Genomic DNA, 19,264 nt, shown 5'->3' on the forward strand with positions numbered 1-19,264 from the left:
ATCGTTGGGTCGCAACGCCTTCATGCCACAGCATCGTTGGGTCGCAACACCTTCATGTCGCAGCATCGTTGGGTCGCAACGCCTTCATGCCACAGCATCGTTGGGTCGCAACGCCTTCACGTCGCAGCATCGTTAGGTCGCAACGCCTCACGTCGCAGCATCGTTAGGTCGCAACGCGTCACGTCGCGGCATCGTTAGGTCACAACGCCTCACGTCGTGGCATCGTTAGGTCGCAACGCCCTCATGTCGCGGCATTATAAGGTCGCAACGCGTCACGTCGTGGCATCGTTAGGTCGCAACGCCTCACGTCGTGGCATCGTTAGGTCGCAACGCCCTCATGTCGCAGCATTATAAGGTCGCAACGCCCTCATGTCGCAGCATCGTTAGGTCGCAACGCCTTCATGTCGCAGCATTATAAGGTCACAACGCCTCACGTCGCGGCATCGTTAGGTCGCAACGCCTTCATGTCGCAGCATCGTTCGGTCGCAACGCCCTCATGTCGCAGCATTATAAGGTCGCAACGCCGTCATGTCGCAGCATCGTTGGGTCGCAACGCCTTCATGTCGCAGCATCGTTCCGTCGCAACGCCCTCATGTCGCAGCATTATAAGGTCGCAACGCCTTCATGTCGCAGCATCGTTAGGTCGCAACGCCTTCATGTCGCAGCATCGTTCCGTCGCAACGCCCTCATGTCGCAGCATCGTTGGGTCGCAACGCCTTCATGTCGCAGCATCGTTGGGTCGCAACGCCTTCATGTCGCAGCATCGTTCTGTCGCAACGCCCTCATGTCGCAGCATCGTTGGGTCGCAACGCCTTCATGTCGCAGCATCGTTCCGTCGCAACGCCTTCATGTCGCAGCATCGTTCTGTCGCAACGCCCTCATGTCGCAGCATTATAAGGTCGCAACGCCTTCATGTCGCAGCATCGTTAGGTCGCAACGCCCTCATGTCGCAGCATTATAAGGTCGCAACGCCTTCATGTCGCAGCATCGTTCCGTCGCAACGCCCTCATGTCGCAGCATCGTTGGGTCGCAACGCCTTCATGTCGCAGCATCGTTGGGTCGCAACGCCTTCATGCCACAACATCGTTGGGTCGCAACGCCTTCATGTCGCAGCATTATAAGGTCGCAACGCCTTCATGTCGCAGCATCGTTCCGTCGCAACGCCCTCATGTCACAGCATCGTTGGGTCGCAACGCCTTCATGTCGCAGCATCGTTGGGTCGCAACGCCCTCATGTCGCAGCATCGTTGGGTCGCAACGCCTTCATGTCGCAGCATCGTTGGGTCGCAACGCCTTCATGTCGCAGCATCGTTGGGTCGCAACGCCCTCATGTCGCAGCATCGTTGGGTCGCAACGCCTTCATGTAGCAGCATCGTTGGGTCGCAACGCCTTCATGTCGCAGCATCGTTGGGTCGCAACGCCTTCATGTCGCAGCATCGTTGGGTCGCAACGCCTTCATGTCGCAGCATCGTTGGGTCGCAACGCCTTCATGCCGCAGCATCGTTGGGTCGCAACGCCCTCATGTCGCAGCATTATAAGGTCGCAACGCCCTCATGTCGCAGCATTATAAGGTCGCAACGCCCTCATGTCGCAGCATTATAAGGTCGCAACACCTTCATGTCGCAGCATCGTTAGGTCGCAACGCCCTCATGTCGCAGCATTATAAGGTCGCAACGCCTTCATGTCGCAGCATCGTTCCGTCGCAACGCCTTCATGTCGCAGCATCGTTCCGTCGCAACGCCTTCATGCCGCAGCATCGTTGGGTCGCAACGCCTTCATGTCGCAGCATCGTTCCGTCGCCACGCCTTCATGCCGCAGCATCGTTGGGTCGCAACGCCTTCATGCCGCAGCATCGTTGGGTCGCAACGCCTTCATGCCGCAGCATCGTTGGGTCGCAATGCCTTCATGTCGCAGCATTATAAGGTCGCAACGCCTTCATGTCGCAGCATCGTTCCGTCGCAACGCCTTCATGCCGCAGCATCGTTAGGTCGCAACGCCTCACGTCGTGGCATCGTTAGGTCGCAACGCCTTCATGTCGCAGCATCGTTAGGTCGCAACGCCTTCATGTCGCAGCATCGTTAGGTCGCAACGCCTTCATGTCGCAGCATCGTTAGGTCGCAACGCCTTCATGTCGCAGCATCGTTAGGTCGCAACGCCTCACGTCGTGGCATCGTTAGGTCGCAACGCCCTCATGTCGCGGCATTATAAGGTCGCAACGCGTCACGTCGTGGCATCGTTAGGTCGCAACGCCTCACGTCGTGGCATCGTTAGGTCGCAACGCCCTCATGTCGCAGCATTATAAGGTCGCAACGCCCTCATGTCGCAGCATCGTTAGGTCGCAACGCCGTCATGTCGCAGCATTATAAGGTCGCAACGCCTCACGTCGCGGCATTATAAGGTCGCAACGCCCTCATGTCGCAGCATTATAAGGTCGCAACGCCCTCATGTCGCAGCATTATAAGGTCGCAACGCCCTCATGTCGCAGCATTATAAGGTCGCAACGCCTCACGTCGCAGCATTATAAGGTCGCAACGCCCTCATGTCGCAGCATTATAAGGTCGCAACGCCCTCATGTCGCAGCATTATAAGGTCGCAACGCCCTCATGTCGCAGCATCGTTAGGTCGCAACGCCGTCATGTCGCAGCATTATAAGGTCGCAACGCCGTCATGTCGCAGCATCGTTAGGTCGCAACGCCCTCATGTCGCAGCATTATAAGGTCGCAACGCCTCACGTCGCGGCATCGTTAGGTCGCAACGCCCTCATGTCGCAGCATTATAAGGTCGCAACGCCCTCATGTCGCAGCATCGTTAGGTCGCAACGCCCTCATGTCGCAGCATCGTTGGGTCGCAACGCCGTCATGTCGCAGCATTATAAGGTCGCAACGCATTCATGTCGCAGCATCGTTCCGTCGCAACGCCCTCATGTCGCAGCATTATAAGGTCACAACGCCTTCATGTCGCAGCATCGTTAGGTCGCAACGCCCTCATGTTGCAGCATTATAAGGTCGCAACGCCTTCATGTCGCAGCATCGTTAGGTCACAACATCCTCATGTCACAGCATCGTTGGGTCGCAACGCCTTCATGCCACAACATCGTTGGGTCGCAACGCCTTCATGTCGCAGCATTATAAGGTCGCAACGCCTTCATGTCGCAGCATCGTTCCGTCGCAACGCCCTCATGTCACAGCATCGTTGGGTCGCAACGCCTTCATGTCGCAGCATCGTTGGGTCGCAACGCCTTCATGTCGCAGCATCGTTAGGTCGCAACGCCTTCATGTCGCAGCATTATAAGGTCGCAACGCCTTCATGTCGCAGCATCGTTGGGTCACAACATCCTCATGTCACAGCATCGTTGGGTCGCAACGCCCTCATGTCGCAGCATCGTTGGGTCGCAACGCCTTCATGCCACAGCATCGTTGGGTCGCAACGCCTTCATGCCACAACATCGTTGGGTCGCAACGCCTTCATGTCGCAGCATTATAAGGTCGCAACGCCTTCATGTCGCAGCATCGTTCCGTCGCAACGCCCTCATGTCACAGCATCGTTGGGTCGCAACGCCCTCATGTCGCAGCATCGTTGGGTCGCAACGCCTTCATGTCGCAGCATCGTTGGGTCGCAACGCCTTCATGTCGCAGCATCGTTGGGTCGCAACGCCTTCATGTCGCAGCATCGTTGGGTCGCAACGCCGTCATGTCGCAGCATCGTTAGGTCGCAACGCCGTCATGTCGCAGCATTGTTGGGTCGCAACGCCCTCATGTCGCAGCATTATAAGGTCGCAACGCCGTCATGTCGCAGCATCGTTAGGTCGCAACGCCGTCATGTCGCAGCATTATAAGGTCGCAACGCCTTCATGTCGCAGCATCGTTCCGTCGCAACGCCCTCATGTCGCAGCATTATAAGGTCGCAACGCCTTCATGTCGCAGCATCGTTAGGTCGCAACGCCCTCATGTCGCAGCATTATAAGGTCGCAACGCCTTCATGTCGCAGCATCGTTCCGTCGCAACGCCCTCATGTCGCAGCATTATAAGGTCGCAACGCCTTCATGTCGCAGCATTATAAGGTCGCAACGCCTTCATGTCGCAGCATCGTTAGGTCGCAACGCCCTCATGTCGCAGCATTATAAGGTCGCAACGCCTTCATGTCGCAGCATTATAAGGTCGCAACGCCTTCATGTCGCAGCATCGTTAGGTCGCAAGGCCTTCATGCCGCAGCATCGTTGGGTCGCAACGCCTTCATGCCACAACATCGTTGGGTCGCAACGCCCTCATGCCACAGCATCGTTGGGTCGCAACGCCTTCATGCCACAACATCGTTGGGTCGCAACGCCTTCATGTCGCAGCATTATAAGGTCGCAACGCCTTCATGTCGCAGCATCGTTCCGTCGCAACGCCCTCATGTCACAGAATCGTTGGGTCGCAACGCCTTCATGTCGCAGCATCGTTGGGTCGCAACGCCCTCATGTCGCAGCATCGTTGGGTCGCAACGCCTTCATGTCGCAGCATCGTTGGGTCGCAACGCCTTCATGTCGCAGCATCGTTGGGTCGCAACGCCTTCATGTCGCAGCATCGTTGGGTCGCAACGCCTTCATGTCGCAGCATCGTTGGGTCGCAACGCCGTCATGTCGCAGCATCGTTAGGTCGCAACGCCGTCAAGTCGCAGCATTATAAGGTCGCAACGCCTTCATGTCGCAGCATCGTTAGGTCGCAACGCCCTCATGTCGCAGCATTATAAGGTCGCAACGCCTTCATGTCGCAGCATCGTTAGGTCACAACATCCTCATGTCACAGCATCGTTGGGTCGCAACGCCTTCATGCCACAACATCGTTGGGTCGCAACGCCTTCATGTCGCAGCATTATAAGGTCGCAACGCCTTCATGTCGCAGCATCGTTCCGTCGCAACGCCCTCATGTCACAGCATCGTTGGGTCGCAACGCCTTCATGTCGCAGCATCGTTGGGTCGCAACGCCCTCATGTCGCAGCATCGTTGGGTCGCAACGCCTTCATGTCGCAGCATCGTTGGGTCGCAACGCCTTCATGTCGCAGCATCGTTGGGTCGAAACGCCTTCATGTCGCAGCATCGTTGGGTCGCAACGCCTTCATGCCGCAACATCGTTGGGTCGCAACGCCTTCATGCCGCAGCATCGTTGGGTCGCAACGCCTTCATGCCGCAGCATCGTTGGGTCGCAATGCCTCACGTCGTGGCATCGTTAGGTCGCAACGCCCTCATGTCGCGGCATTATAAGGTCGCAACGCGTCACGTCGTGGCATCGTTAGGTCGCAACGCCTCACGCCGTGGCATCGTTAGGTCGCAACGCCCTCATGTCGCAGCATTATAAGGTCGCAACGCCCTCATGTCGCAGCATCGTTAGGTCGCAACGCCCTCATGTCGCAGCATAGTTGGGTCGCAACGCCGTCATGTCGCAGCATTATAAGGTCGCAACGCCTCACGTCGCGGCATCGTTAGGTCGCAACGCCCTCATGTCGCAGCATTATAAGGTCGCAACGCCCTCATGTCGCAGCATCGTTAGGTCGCAACGCCCTCATGTCGCAGCATCGTTGGGTCGCAACGCCGTCATGTCGCAGCATTATAAGGTCACAACGCCTCACGTCGCGGCATCGTTAGGTCGCAACGCCTTCATGTCGCAGCATCGTTGGGTCGCAACGCCGTCATGTCGCAGCATTATAAGGTCGCAACGCATTCATGTCGCAGCATCGTTCCGTCGCAACGCCCTCATGTCGCAGCATTATAAGGTCGCAACGCCTTCATGTCGCAGCATCGTTAGGTCGCAACGCCCTCATGTCGCAGCATTATAAGGTCGCAACGCCTTCATGTCGCAGCATCGTTAGGTCACAACATCCTCATGTCACAGCATCGTTGGGTCGCAACGCCCTCATGCCACAGCATCGTTGGGTCGCAACGCCTTCATGCCACAACATCGTTGGGTCGCAACGCCTTCATGTCGCAGCATTATAAGGTCGCAACGCCTTCATGTCGCAGCATCGTTCCGTAGCAACGCCCTCATGTCACAGCATCGTTGGGTCGCAACGCCTTCATGTCGCAGCATCGTTGGGTCGCAACGCCCTCATGTCGCAGCATCGTTGGGTCGCAACGCCGTCATGTCGCAGCATCGTTAGGTCGCAACGCCGTCATGTCGCAGCATTGTTGGGTCGCAACGCCTTCATGTCGCAGCATCGTTCCGTCGCAACGCCCTCATGTCGCAGCATTATAAGGTCGCAACGCCTTCATGTCGCAGCATCGTTCCGTCGCAACGCCCTCATGTCGCAGCATTATAAGGTCGCAACGCCTTCATGTCGCAGCATCGTTAGGTCACAACATCCTCATGTCACAGCATCGTTGGGTCGCAACGCCTTCATGCCACAACATCGTTGGGTCGCAACGCCTTCATGTCGCAGCATTATAAGGTCGCAACGCCTTCATGTCGCAGCATCGTTGGGTCGCAACGCCTTCATGTCGCAGCATTATAAGGTCGCAACGCCTTCATGTCGCAGCATCGTTCCGTCGCAACGCCCTCATGTCACAGCATCGTTGGGTCGCAACGCCTTCATGTCGCAGCATCGTTGGGTCGCAACGCCCTCATGTCGCAGCATCGTTGGGTCGCAACGCCTTCATGTCGCAGCATCGTTGGGTCGCAACGCCTTCATGTCGCAGCATCGTTGGGTCGAAACGCCTTCATGTCGCAGCATCGTTGGGTCGCAACGCCTTCATGCCGCAACATCGTTGGGTCGCAACGCCTTCATGCCGCAGCATCGTTGGGTCGCAACGCCTTCATGCCGCAGCATCGTTGGGTCGCAACGCCTCACGTCGTAGCATCGTTAGGTCGCAACGCCCTCATGTCGCAGCATCGTTAGGTCGCAACGCGTCACGTCGTGGCATCGTTAGGTCGCAACGCCTTCATGTCGCAGCATTATAAGGTCGCAACGCCTTCATGTCGCAGCATCGTTGGGTCGCAACGCCTTCATGTCGCAGCATCGTTAGGTCGCAACGCCTCACGTCGTGGCATCGTTAGGTCGCAACGCCCTCATGTCGCGGCATTATAAGGTCGCAACGCCCTCATGTCGCAGCATCGTTAGGTCGCAACGCCCTCATGTCGCAGCATCGTTAGGTCGCAACGCCCTCATGTCGCAGCATCGTTGGGTCGCAACGCCGTCATGTCGCAGCATTATAAGGTCACAACGCCTCACGTCGCGGCATCGTTAGGTCGCAACGCCTTCATGTCGCAGCATCGTTGGGTCGCAACGCCGTCATGTCGCAGCATTATAAGGTCGCAACGCATTCATGTCGCAGCATCGTTCCGTCGCAACGCCCTCATGTCGCAGCATTATAAGGTCGCAACGCCTTCATGTCGCAGCATCGTTAGGTCGCAACGCCCTCATGTCGCAGCATTATAAGGTCGCAACGCCTTCATGTCGCAGCATCGTTAGGTCACAACATCCTCATGTCACAGCATCGTTGGGTCGCAACGCCCTCATGCCACAGCATCGTTGGGTCGCAACGCCTTCATGCCACAACATCGTTGGGTCGCAACGCCTTCATGTCGCAGCATTATAAGGTCGCAACGCCTTCATGTCGCAGCATCGTTCCGTAGCAACGCCCTCATGTCACAGCATCGTTGGGTCGCAACGCCTTCATGTCGCAGCATCGTTGGGTCGCAACGCCCTCATGTCGCAGCATCGTTGGGTCGCAACGCCGTCATGTCGCAGCATCGTTAGGTCGCAACGCCGTCATGTCGCAGCATTGTTGGGTCGCAACGCCTTCATGTCGCAGCATCGTTCCGTCGCAACGCCCTCATGTCGCAGCATTATAAGGTCGCAACGCCTTCATGTCGCAGCATCGTTAGGTCGCAACGCCCTCATGTCGCAGCATCGTTCCGTCGCAACGCCCTCATGTCGCAGCATTATAAGGTCGCAACGCCTTCATGTCGCAGCATCGTTAGGTCGCAACGCCCTCATGTCGCAGCATTATAAGGTCGCAACGCCTTCATGTCGCAGCATCGTTGGGTCACAACATCCTCATGTCACAGCATCGTTGGGTCGCAACGCCCTCATGTCGCAGCATCGTTGGGTCGCAACGCCTTCATGCCACAGCATCGTTGGGTCGCAACGCCTTCATGTCGCAGCATTATAAGGTCGCAACGCCTTCATGTCGCAGCATCGTTCCGTCGCAACGCCCTCATGTCACAGCATCGTTGGGTCGCAACGCCCTCATGTCACAGCATCGTTGGGTCGCAACGCCTTCGTGTCGCAGCATCGTTGGGTCGCAACGCCTTCATGTCGCAGCATCGTTGGGTCGCAACGCCTTCATGTCGCAGCATCGTTGGGTCGCAACGCCTTCATGCCGCAACATCGTTGGGTCGCAACGCCTTCATGCCGCAGCATCGTTGGGTCGCAACGCCTTCATGCCGCAGCATCGTTGGGTCGCAACGCCTCACGTCGTAGCATCGTTAGGTCGCAACGCCCTCATGTCGCAGCATCGTTAGGTCGCAACGCGTCACGTCGTGGCATCGTTAGGTCGCAACGCCTCACGTCGTGGCATCGTTAGGTCGCAACGCCCTCATGTCGCAGCATTATAAGGTCGCAACGCCCTCATGTCGCAGCATCGTTAGGTCGCAACGCCCTCATGTCGCAGCATTATAAGGTCACAACGCCTCACGTCGCGGCATCGTTAGGTCGCAACGCCTTCATGTCGCAGCATCGTTGGGTCGCAACGCCCTCATGTCGCAGCATTATAAGGTCGCAACGCCGTCATGTCGCAGCATCGTTAGGTCGCAACGCCGTCATGTCGCAGCATTATAAGGTCGCAACGCCTTCATGTCGCAGCATCGTTCCGTTGCAACGCCCTCATGTCGCAGCATTATAAGGTCGCAACGCCTTCATGTCGCAGCATCGTTAGGTCGCAACGCCTTCATGTCGCAGCATCGTTAGGTCGCAACGCCCTCATGTCGCAGCATTATAAGGTCGCAACGCCTTCATGTCGCAGCATCGTTAGGTCGCAACGCCCTCATGTCGCAGCATTATAAGGTCGCAACGCCTTCATGTCGCAGCATCGTTCCGTCGCAACGCCCTCATGTCGCAGCATTATAAGGTCGCAACGCCTTCATGTCGCAGCATCGTTAGGTCGCAACGCCCTCATGTCGCAGCATTATAAGGTCGCAACGCCTTCATGTCGCAGCATCGTTAGGTCGCAACGCCTTCATGCCGCAGCATCGTTGGGTCGCAACGCCTTCATGCCACAACATCGTTGGGTCGCAACGCCCTCATGCCACAGCATCGTTGGGTCGCAACGCCTTCATGCCACAACATCGTTGGGTCGCAACGCCTTCATGTCGCAGCATTATAAGGTCGCAACGCCTTCATGTCGCAGCATCGTTCCGTCGCAACGCCCTCATGTCACAGCATCGTTGGGTCGCAACGCCCTCATGTCGCAGCATCGTTGGGTCGCAACGCCTTCATGTCGCAGCATCGTTGGGTCGCAACGCCTTCATGTCGCAGCATCGTTGGGTCGCAACGCCTTCATGTCGCAGCATCGTTAGGTCGCAACGCCGTCAAGTCGCAGCATCGTTCCGTCGCAACGCCCTCATGTCGCAGCATTATAAGGTCGCAACGCCTTCATGTCGCAGCATCGTTAGGTCGCAACGCCCTCATGTCGCAGCATTATAAGGTCGCAACGCCTTCATGTCGCAGCATCGTTAGGTCACAACATCCTCATGTCACAGCATCGTTGGGTCGCAACGCCCTCATGCCACAGCATCGTTGGGTCGCAACGCCTTCATGCCACAACATCGTTGGGTCGCAACGCCTTCATGTCGCAGCATTATAAGGTCGCAACGCCTTCATGTCGCAGCATCGTTCCGTCGCAACGCCCTCATGTCACAGCATCGTTGGGTCGCAACGCCTTCATGTCGCAGCATCGTTGGGTCGCAACGCCCTCATGTCGCAGCATCGTTGGGTCGCAACGCCTTCATGTCGCAGCATCGTTGGGTCGCAACGCCTTCATGTCGCAGCATCGTTGGGTCGCAACGCCTTCATGTCGCAGCATCGTTGGGTCGCAACGCCTTCATGCCGCAACATCGTTGGGTCGCAACGCCTTCATGCCGCAGCATCGTTGGGTCGCAACGCCTTCATGCCGCAGCATCGTTAGGTCGCAACGCCCTCATGTCGCAGCATCGTTAGGTCGCAACGCGTCACGTCGTGGCATCGTTAGGTCGCAACGCCCTCATGTCGCAGCATTATAAGGTCGCAACGCCCTCATGTCGCAGCATTATAAGGTCGTAACGCCCTCATGTCGCAGCATCGTTAGGTCGCAACGCCCTCATGTCGCAGCATTATAAGGTCACAACGCCTCACGTCGCGGCATCGTTGGGTCGCAACGCCCTCATGTCGCAGCATTATAAGGTCGCAACGCCTTCATGTCGCAGCATCGTTGGGTCGCAACGCCTTCATGCCGCAGCATCGTTGGGTCGCAACGCCTTCATGTCGTGGCATCGTTAGGTCGCAACGCCCTCACGTCGCAGCATCGTTAGGTCGCAACGCCTCACGTCGTGGCATCGTTAGGTCGCAACGCCTCACGTCGTGGCATCGTTAGGTCGCAACGCCTCACGTCGTGGCATCGTTAGGTCGCAACGCCTCACGTCGTGGCATCGTTAGATCGCAACGCCTCACGTCGTGGCATCGTTAGGTCGCAACGCCTCACGTCGTGGCATCGTTAGGTCGCAACGCCTCACGTCGTGGCATCGTTAGGTCGCAACGCCTCACGTCGTGGCATCGTTAGGTCGCAACGCCCTCATGTCGCAGCATTATAAGGTCGCAACGCCCTCATGTCGCAGCATCGTTAGGTCGCAACGCCCTCATGTCGCAGCATTATAAGGTCACAACGCCTCACGTCGCGGCATCGTTAGGTCGCAACGCCTTCATGTCGCAGCATCGTTGGGTCGCAACGCCCTCATGTCGCAGCATTATAAGGTCGCAACGCCCTCATGTCGCAGCATTATAAGGTCGCAACGCCTTCATGTCGCAGCATCGTTCCGTCGCAACGCCCTCATGTCGCAGCATCGTTGGGTCGCAACGCCTTCATGTCGTGGCATCGTTAGGTCGCAACGCCTCACGTCGTGGCATCGTTAGGTCGCAACGCCTCACGTCGTGGCATCGTTAGGTCGCAACGCCTCACGTCGTGGCATCGTTAGGTCGCAAAGCCCTCATGTCGCAGCATTATAAGGTCGCAACGCCCTCATGTCGCAGCATTATAAGGTCGCAACGCCCTCATGTCGCAGCATTATAAGGTCGCAACGCCCTCATGTCGCAGCATTATAAGGTCGCAACGCCCTCATGTCGCAGCATTATAAGGTCGCAAGGCCTTCATGTCGCAGCATCGTTCCGTCGCAACGCCCTCATGTCGCAGCATCGTTAGGTCGCAACGCCTTCATGTCGCGGCATCGTTCCGTCGCAACGCCCTCATGTCGCAGCATTATAAGGTCGCAACGCCTTCATGTCGCAGCATCGTTAGGTCGCAACGCCTTCATGCCACATCGTTCCGTCGCAACGCCCTCATGTCGCAGCATCGTTGGGTCGCAACGCCCTCATGCCGCAGCATCGTTAGGTCGCAACGCCTCACGTCGTGGCATCGTTAGGTCGCAACGCTTCACGTCGTGGCATCGTTAGGTCGCAACGCCTCACGTCGTGGCATCGTTAGGTCGCAACGCCTCACGTCGTGGCATCGTTAGGTCGAAACGCCCTCATGTCGCAGCATTATAAGGTCGCAACGCCCTCATGTCGCAGCATTATAAGGTCGCAACGCCCTCATGTCGCAGCATCGTTAGGTCGCAACGCCCTCATGTCGCAGCATTATAAGGTCACAACGCCTCACGTCGCGGCATCGTTGGGTTGCAACGCCCTCATGTCGCAGCATTATAAGGTCGCAACGCCGTCATGTCGCAGCATTATAAGGTCGCAACGCCTTCATGTCGCAGCATCGTTCCGTCGCAACGCCCTCATGTCGCAGCATCGTTGGGTCGCAACGCCTTCATGCCGCAGCATCGTTGGGTCGCAACGCCTTCATGCCGCAACATCGTTGGGTCGCAACGCCTTCATGCCGCAGCATCGTTGGGTCGCAACGCCTTCATGCCGCAGCATCGTTGGGTCGCAACGCCTTCATGTCGTGGCATCGTTAGGTCGCAACGCGTCACGTCGTGGCATCGTTAGGTCGCAACGCCTCACGTCGTGGCATCGTTTGGTCGCAACGCCTCACGTCGTGGCATCGTTTGGTCGCAACGCCCTCATGTCGCAGCATTATAAGGTCGCAACGCCCTCATGTCGCAGCATCGTTAGGTCGCAACGCCCTCATGTCGCAGCATTATAAGGTCGCAACGCCTCACGTCGCGGCATCGTTAGGTCGCAACGCCTTCATGTCGCAGCATTATAAGGTCGCAACACCTTCATGTCGCAGCATCGTTAGGTTGCAACGCCTCACGTCGTGGCATTGTTAAGTCGCAACGCCTCACGTCGCAGCATCGTTAGGTCGCAACGCCCTCATGTCGCAGCATTGTTAGGTCGCAACGCCTTCATGTCGCAGCATCGTTAGGTCGCAACGCCTTCATGTCGCAGCATCGTTAGGTCGCAACGCCTTCATGTCGCAGCATCGTTGGGTCGCAACGCCTTCATATCACAGCATCGTTGGGTCGCAACGCCTTCATGCCTCAGCATCGTTGGGTCGCAACGCCTTCATGCCGCAGCATCGTTAGGTCGCAACGCCTTCATGTCGTGGCATCGTTAGGTCGCAACGCCTTCATGTCGTGGCATCGTTAGGTCGCAACGCCTCACGTCGTGGCATCGTTAGGTCGCAACGCCTCACGTCGTGGCATCGTTAGGTCGCAACGCCTCACGTCGTGGCATCGTTAGGTCGCAACGCCTCACGTCGTGGCATCGTTAGGTCGCAAAGCCCTCATGTCGCAGCATTATAAGGTCGCAACGCCCTCATGTCGCAGCATCGTTAGGTCGCAACGCCCTCATGTCGCAGCATTATAAGGTCACAACGCCTCACGTCGCGGCATCGTTAGGTCGCAACGCCTTCATGTCACAGCATCGTTGGGTCGCAACGCCCTCATGTCGCAGCATTATAAGGTCGCAACGCCCTCATGTCGCAGCATCGTTAGGTCGCAACGCCCTCATGTCGCAGCATTATAAGGTCACAACGCCTCACGTCGCGGCATCGTTAGGTCGCAACGCCTTCATGTCACAGCATCGTTAGGTCGCAACGCCCTCATGTCGCAGCATTATAAGGTCGCAACGCCCTCATGTCGCAGCATCGTTAGGTCGCAACGCCCTCATGTCGCAGCATCGTTAGGTCGCAACGCCCTCATGTCGCAGCATCGTTAGGTCGCAACGCCTCACGTCGCAGCATCGTTAGGTCGCAACGCCTTCATGCCGCAGCATCGTTGGGTCGCAACGCCTTCATGCCGCAGCATCGTTGGGTCGCAACGCCTCACGTTGTAGCATCGTTAGGTCGCAACGCCCTCATGTCGCACCATCGTTAGGTCGCAACGCGTCACGTCGTGGCATCGTTAGGTCGCAATGCCCTCATGTCGCAGCATTATAAGGTCGCAACGCCTCACGTCGCGGCATCGTTAGGTCGCAACGCCTCACGTCGTGGCATCGTTAGGTCGCAACGCCTCACGTCGTGGCATCGTTAGGTCGCAACGCCTTCATGTCGCAGCATCGTTGGGTCGCAACGCCTTCATGTCACAGCATCGTTGGGTCGCAACGCCTCACGTCGTGGCATCGTTAGGTCGCAAAGCCCTCATGTCGCAGCATTATAAGGTCGCAACGCCCTCATGTCGCAGCATCGTTAGGTCGCAACGCCCTCATGTCGCAGCATTATAAGGTCACAACGCCTCACGTCGCGGCATCGTTAGGTCGCAACGCCTCACGTCGTGGCATCGTTAGGTCGCAACGCCTCACGTCGTGGCATCGTTAGGTCGCAAAGCCCTCATGTCGCAGCATTATAAGGTCGCAACGCCCTCATGTCGCAGCATCGTTAGGTCGCAACGCCCTCATGTCGCAGCATTATAAGGTCACAACGCCTCACGTCGCGGCATCGTTAGGTCGCAACGCCTTCATGTCACAGCATCGTTGGGTCGCAACGCCCTCATGTCGCAGCATTATAAGGTCGCAACGCCGTCATGTCGCAGCATTATAAGGTCGCAACGCCTTCATGTCGCAGCATCGTTCCGTCGCAACGCCCTCATGTCGCAGCATTATAAGGTCGCAACGCCTTCATGTCGCAGCATCGTTCCGTCGCAACGCCCTCATGTCGCAGCATCGTTGGGTCGCAACGCCCTCATGTCGCAGCATTATAAGGTCGCAACGCCTTCATGCCACAACATCGTTCCGTCGCAACGCCCTCATGTCGCAGCATCGTTGGGTCGCAACGCCCTGTTGCCGCAGCATCGTTGGGTCGCAACGCCCTCATGTCGCAGCATTATAAGGTCGTAACGCCTTCATGTCACAGCATCGTTAGGTCGCAACGCCCTCATGTCGCAGCATTATAAGGTCGCAACGCCCTCATGTCGCAGCATCGTTAGGTCGCAACGCCCTCATGTCGCAGCATCGTTAGGTCGCAACGCCCTCATGTCGCAGCATCGTTAGGTCGCAACGCCTCACGTCGCAGCATCGTTAGGTCGCAACGCCTTCATGCCGCAGCATCGTTGGGTCGCAACGCCTTCATGCCGCAGCATCGTTGGGTCGCAACGCCTCACGTCGTAGCATCGTTAGGTCGCAACGCCCTCATGTCGCACCATCGTTAGGTCGCAACGCGTCACGTCGTGGCATCGTTAGGTCGCAATGCCCTCATGTCGCAGCATTATAAGGTCGCAACGCCTCACGTCGCGGCATCGTTAGGTCGCAACGCCTCACGTCGTGGCATCGTTAGGTCGCAACGCCTCACGTCGTGGCATCGTTAGGTCGCAACGCCTTCATGTCGCAGCATCGTTGGGTCGCAACGCCTTCATGTCACAGCATCGTTGGGTCGCAACGCCCTCATGTCGCAGCATCGTTGGGTCGCAACGCCTTCATGTCACAGCATCGTTAGGTCGCAAAGCCCTCATGTCGCAGCATTATAAGGTCGCAACGCCCTCATGTCGCAGCATCGTTAGGTCGCAACGCCCTCATGTCGCAGCATTATAAGGTCACAACGCCTCACGTCGCGGCATCGTTAGGTCGCAACGCCTCACGTCGTGGCATCGTTAGGTCGCAACGCCTCACGTCGTGGCATCGTTAGGTCGCAAAGCCCTCATGTCGCAGCATTATAAGGTCGCAACGCCCTCATGTCGCAGCATCGTTAGGTCGCAACGCCCTCATGTCGCAGCATTATAAGGTCACAACGCCTCACGTCGCGGCATCGTTAGGTCGCAACGCCTTCATGTCACAGCATCGTTGGGTCGCAACGCCCTCATGTCGCAGCATTATAAGGTCGCAACGCCGTCATGTCGCAGCATTATAAGGTCGCAACGCCTTCATGTCGCAGCATCGTTCCGTCGCAACGCCCTCATGTCGCAGCATTATAAGGTCGCAACGCCTTCATGTCGCAGCATCGTTCCGTCGCAACGCCCTCATGTCGCAGCATCGTTGGGTCGCAACGCCCTCATGTCGCAGCATTATAAGGTCGCAACGCCTTCATGCCACAACATCGTTCCGTCGCAACGCCCTCATGTCGCAGCATCGTTGGGTCGCAACGCCCTGTTGCCGCAGCATCGTTGGGTCGCAACGCCCTCATGTCGCAGCATTATAAGGTCGTAACGCCTTCATGTCGCAGCATCGTTAGGTCGCAACGCCCTCATGTCGCAGCATTATAAGGTCGCAACGCCTTCATGCCACAACATCGTTCCGTCGCAACCCCCTCATGTCGCAGCATCGTTAGGTCGCAACGCTTTCATGTCGCAGCATCGTTGGGTCGCAACGCCTTCATGCCGCAGCATCGTTGGGTCGCAACGCCTTCATGCCGCAGCATCGTTAGGTCGCAACGCCTTCATGTCGCAGCATCGTTAGGTCGCAACGCCTTCATGTCGCAGCATCGTTGGGTCGCAACGCCTCACGTCGTAGCATCGTTAGGTCGCAACGCCTTCATGTCGCAGCATCGTTAGGTCGCAACGCCTTCATGTCGCAGCATCGTTAGGTCGCAACGCCTCACGTCGCAGCATCGTTAGGTCGCAACGCCTCACGTCGTAGCATCGTTAGGTCGCAATGCCCTCATGTCGCAGCATCGTTAGGTCGCAACGCCTTCATGTCGCAGCATCGTTAGGTCGCAACGCCTCACGTCGCAGCATCGTTGGGTCGCAACGCTTTCATGTCGCAGCATCGTTGGGTCGCAACGCCTTCATGTCGCAGCATCGTTGGGTCGCAACGCCTTCATGCCGCAGCATCGTTAGGTCGCAACGCCTTCATTCCGCAGCATCATTGGGTCGCAACGCCTTCATGCCGCAGCATTATAAGGTCGCAACGCCTTCATGTCGCAGCATCGTTAGGTCGCAATGCCTCACGTCGCAGCATCGTTAGGTCGCAACGCCTCACGTCGCAGCATCGTTAGGTCGCAACGCCTCACGTCGCAGCATCGTTAGGTCGCAACGCCTCACGTCGTAGCATCGTTAGGTCGCAACGCCTTCATGTCGCAGCATCGTTAGGTCGCAACGCCTCACGTCGCAGCATCGTTAGGTCACAACGCGTCACGTCGTGGCATCGTTAGGTCGCAATGCCCTCATGTCGCAGCATCGTTAGGTCGCAACGCCTCACGTCGCAGCATCGTTAGGTCACAACGCGTCACGTCGTGGCATCGTTAGGTCGCAATGCCCTCATGTCGTGGCATCGTTAGGTCGCAACGCCTTCATGCCACAACATCGTTCCGTCGCAACGCCCTCATGTCGCAGCATCGTTGGGTCGCAACGCCTTCATGTCGCAGCATCGTTGGGTCGCAACGCCTTCATGTCGCAGCATCGTTGGGTCGCAACGCCTTCATGCCGCAGCATCGTTAGGTCGCAACGCCCTCATGTCGCAGCATGATTAGGTCGCAACGCCTCACGTCGTGGCATCGTTAGGTCGCAACGCCCTCATGTCGCAGCATTATAAGGTCGCAACGCCTCACGTCGCAGCATCGTTAGGTCGCAACGCCTCACGTCGCAGCATTATAAGGTCGCAACGCCTTCATGTCGCAGCATCGTTAGGCCGCCACTCGTCACGTCGCGGCATCGTTAGGCCGCCACTCGTCACGTCGTGGCATCGTTAGGTCGCAACGCCTCACGTCGTAGCATCGTTAGGTCGCAATGCCCTCATGTCGCAGCATCGTTGGGTCGCAACGCGTCACGTCGTGGCATCGTTAGGTCGCAACGCCTCACGTCGTGACATCGTTAGGTCGCAACGCCCTCATGTGGCAGCATTATAAGGTCGCAACGCCCCATGTCGCAGCATCGTTAGGTCGCAACGCCCTCATGTCGCAGCATCGTTAGGTCGCAACGCCCTCATGTCGCAGCATTATAAGGTCACAACGCCTCACGTCGCGGCATCGTTAGGTCGCAACGCCTTCATGTCGCAGCATCGTTGGGTGGCAACGCCCTCATGTCGCAGCATTATAAGGTCGCAACGCCGTCATGTCGCAGCATTATAAGGTCGCAACGCCTTCATGTCGCAGCATCGTTCCGTCGCAACGCCCTCATGTCGCAGCATTATAAGGTCGCAACGCCTTCATGTCGCAGCATCGTTGGGTCGCAACGCCCTCATGTCGCAGCATTATAAGGTCGCAACGCCTTCATGCCACAACATCGTTCCGTCGCAACGCCCTCATGTCGCAGCATCGTTGGGTCGCAACGCCTTCATGTCGCAGCATCGTTCCGTCGCAACGCCCTCATGTCGCAGCATTATAAGGTCGCAACGCCTTCATGTCGCAGCATCGTTAGGTCGCAACGCCCTCATGTCGCAGCATTATAAGGTCGCAACGCCTTCATGCCACAACATCGTTCCGTCGCAACGCCCTCATGTCGCAGCATCGTTGGGTCGAAACGCCCTCATGCCGCAGCATCGTTAGGTCGCAACGCCTCACGTCGTGGCATCGTTAGGTCGCAACGCCTCACGTCGTGGCATCGTTAGGTCGCAACGCCTCACGTCGTGGCATCGTTAGGTCGCAACGCCCTCATGTCGCAGCATTATAAGGTCGCAACGCCCTCATGTCGCAGCATCGTTAGGTCCCAACGCCCTCATGTCGCAGCATTATAAGGTCACAACGCCTCACGGCGCGGCATCGTTGGGTCGCAACGCCCTCATGTCGCAGCATTATAAGGTCGCAACGCCCTCATGTCGCAGCATTATAAGGTCGCAACGCCTTCATGTCGCAGCATCGTTCCGTCGCAACGCCCTCATGTCGCAGCATCGTTGGGTCGCAACGCCTTCATGCCGCAGCATCGTTGGGTCGCAACGCCTTCATGCCGCAGCATCGTTGGGTCGCAACGCCTTCATGCCGCAGCATCGTTGGGTCGCAACGCCTTCATGCCGCAGCATCGTTGGGTCGCAACGCCTCACGTCGTAGCATCGTTAGGTCGCAACGCCCTCATGTCGCAGCATCGTTAGGTCGCAACGCGTCACGTCGTGGCATCGTTAGGTCACAACGCCTCACGGCGCGGCATCGTTGGGTCGCAACGCCCTCATGTCGCAGCATTATAAGGTCGCAACGCCCTCATGTCGCAGCATCGTTAGGTCGCAACGCGTCACGTCGTGGCATCGTTAGGTCACAACGCCTCACGGCGCGGCATCGTTGGGTCGCAACGCCTTCATGTCGCAGCATTATAAGGTCGCAACGCCTTCATGTCGCAGCATCGTTCCGTCGCAACGCCCTCATGTCGCAGCATCGTTGGGTCGCAACGCCTTCATGCCGCAGCATCGTTGGGTCGCAACGCCTTCATGCCGCAGCATCGTTGGGTCGCAACGCCTTCATGCCGCAGCATCGTTGGGTCGCAACGCCTTCATGCCGCAGCATCGTTGGGTCGCAACGCCTTCATGCCGCAGCATCGTTGGGTCGCAACGCCTCACGTCGTAGCATCGTTAGGTCGCAACGCCCTCATGTCGCAGCATCGTTAGGTCGCAACGCGTCACGTCGTGGCATCGTTAGGTCGCAACGCCTCACGTCGTGGCATCGTTAGGTCGCAACGCCTTCATGTCGCAGCATTATAAGGTCGCAACACCTTCATGTCGCAGCATCGTTAGGTTGCAACGCC

This window comes from Telmatherina bonti, assembly GCF_933228915.1.
Source record: "Telmatherina bonti genome assembly, chromosome: 10".
NCBI classification, from domain to species: domain Eukaryota; kingdom Metazoa; phylum Chordata; class Actinopteri; order Atheriniformes; family Telmatherinidae; genus Telmatherina; species Telmatherina bonti.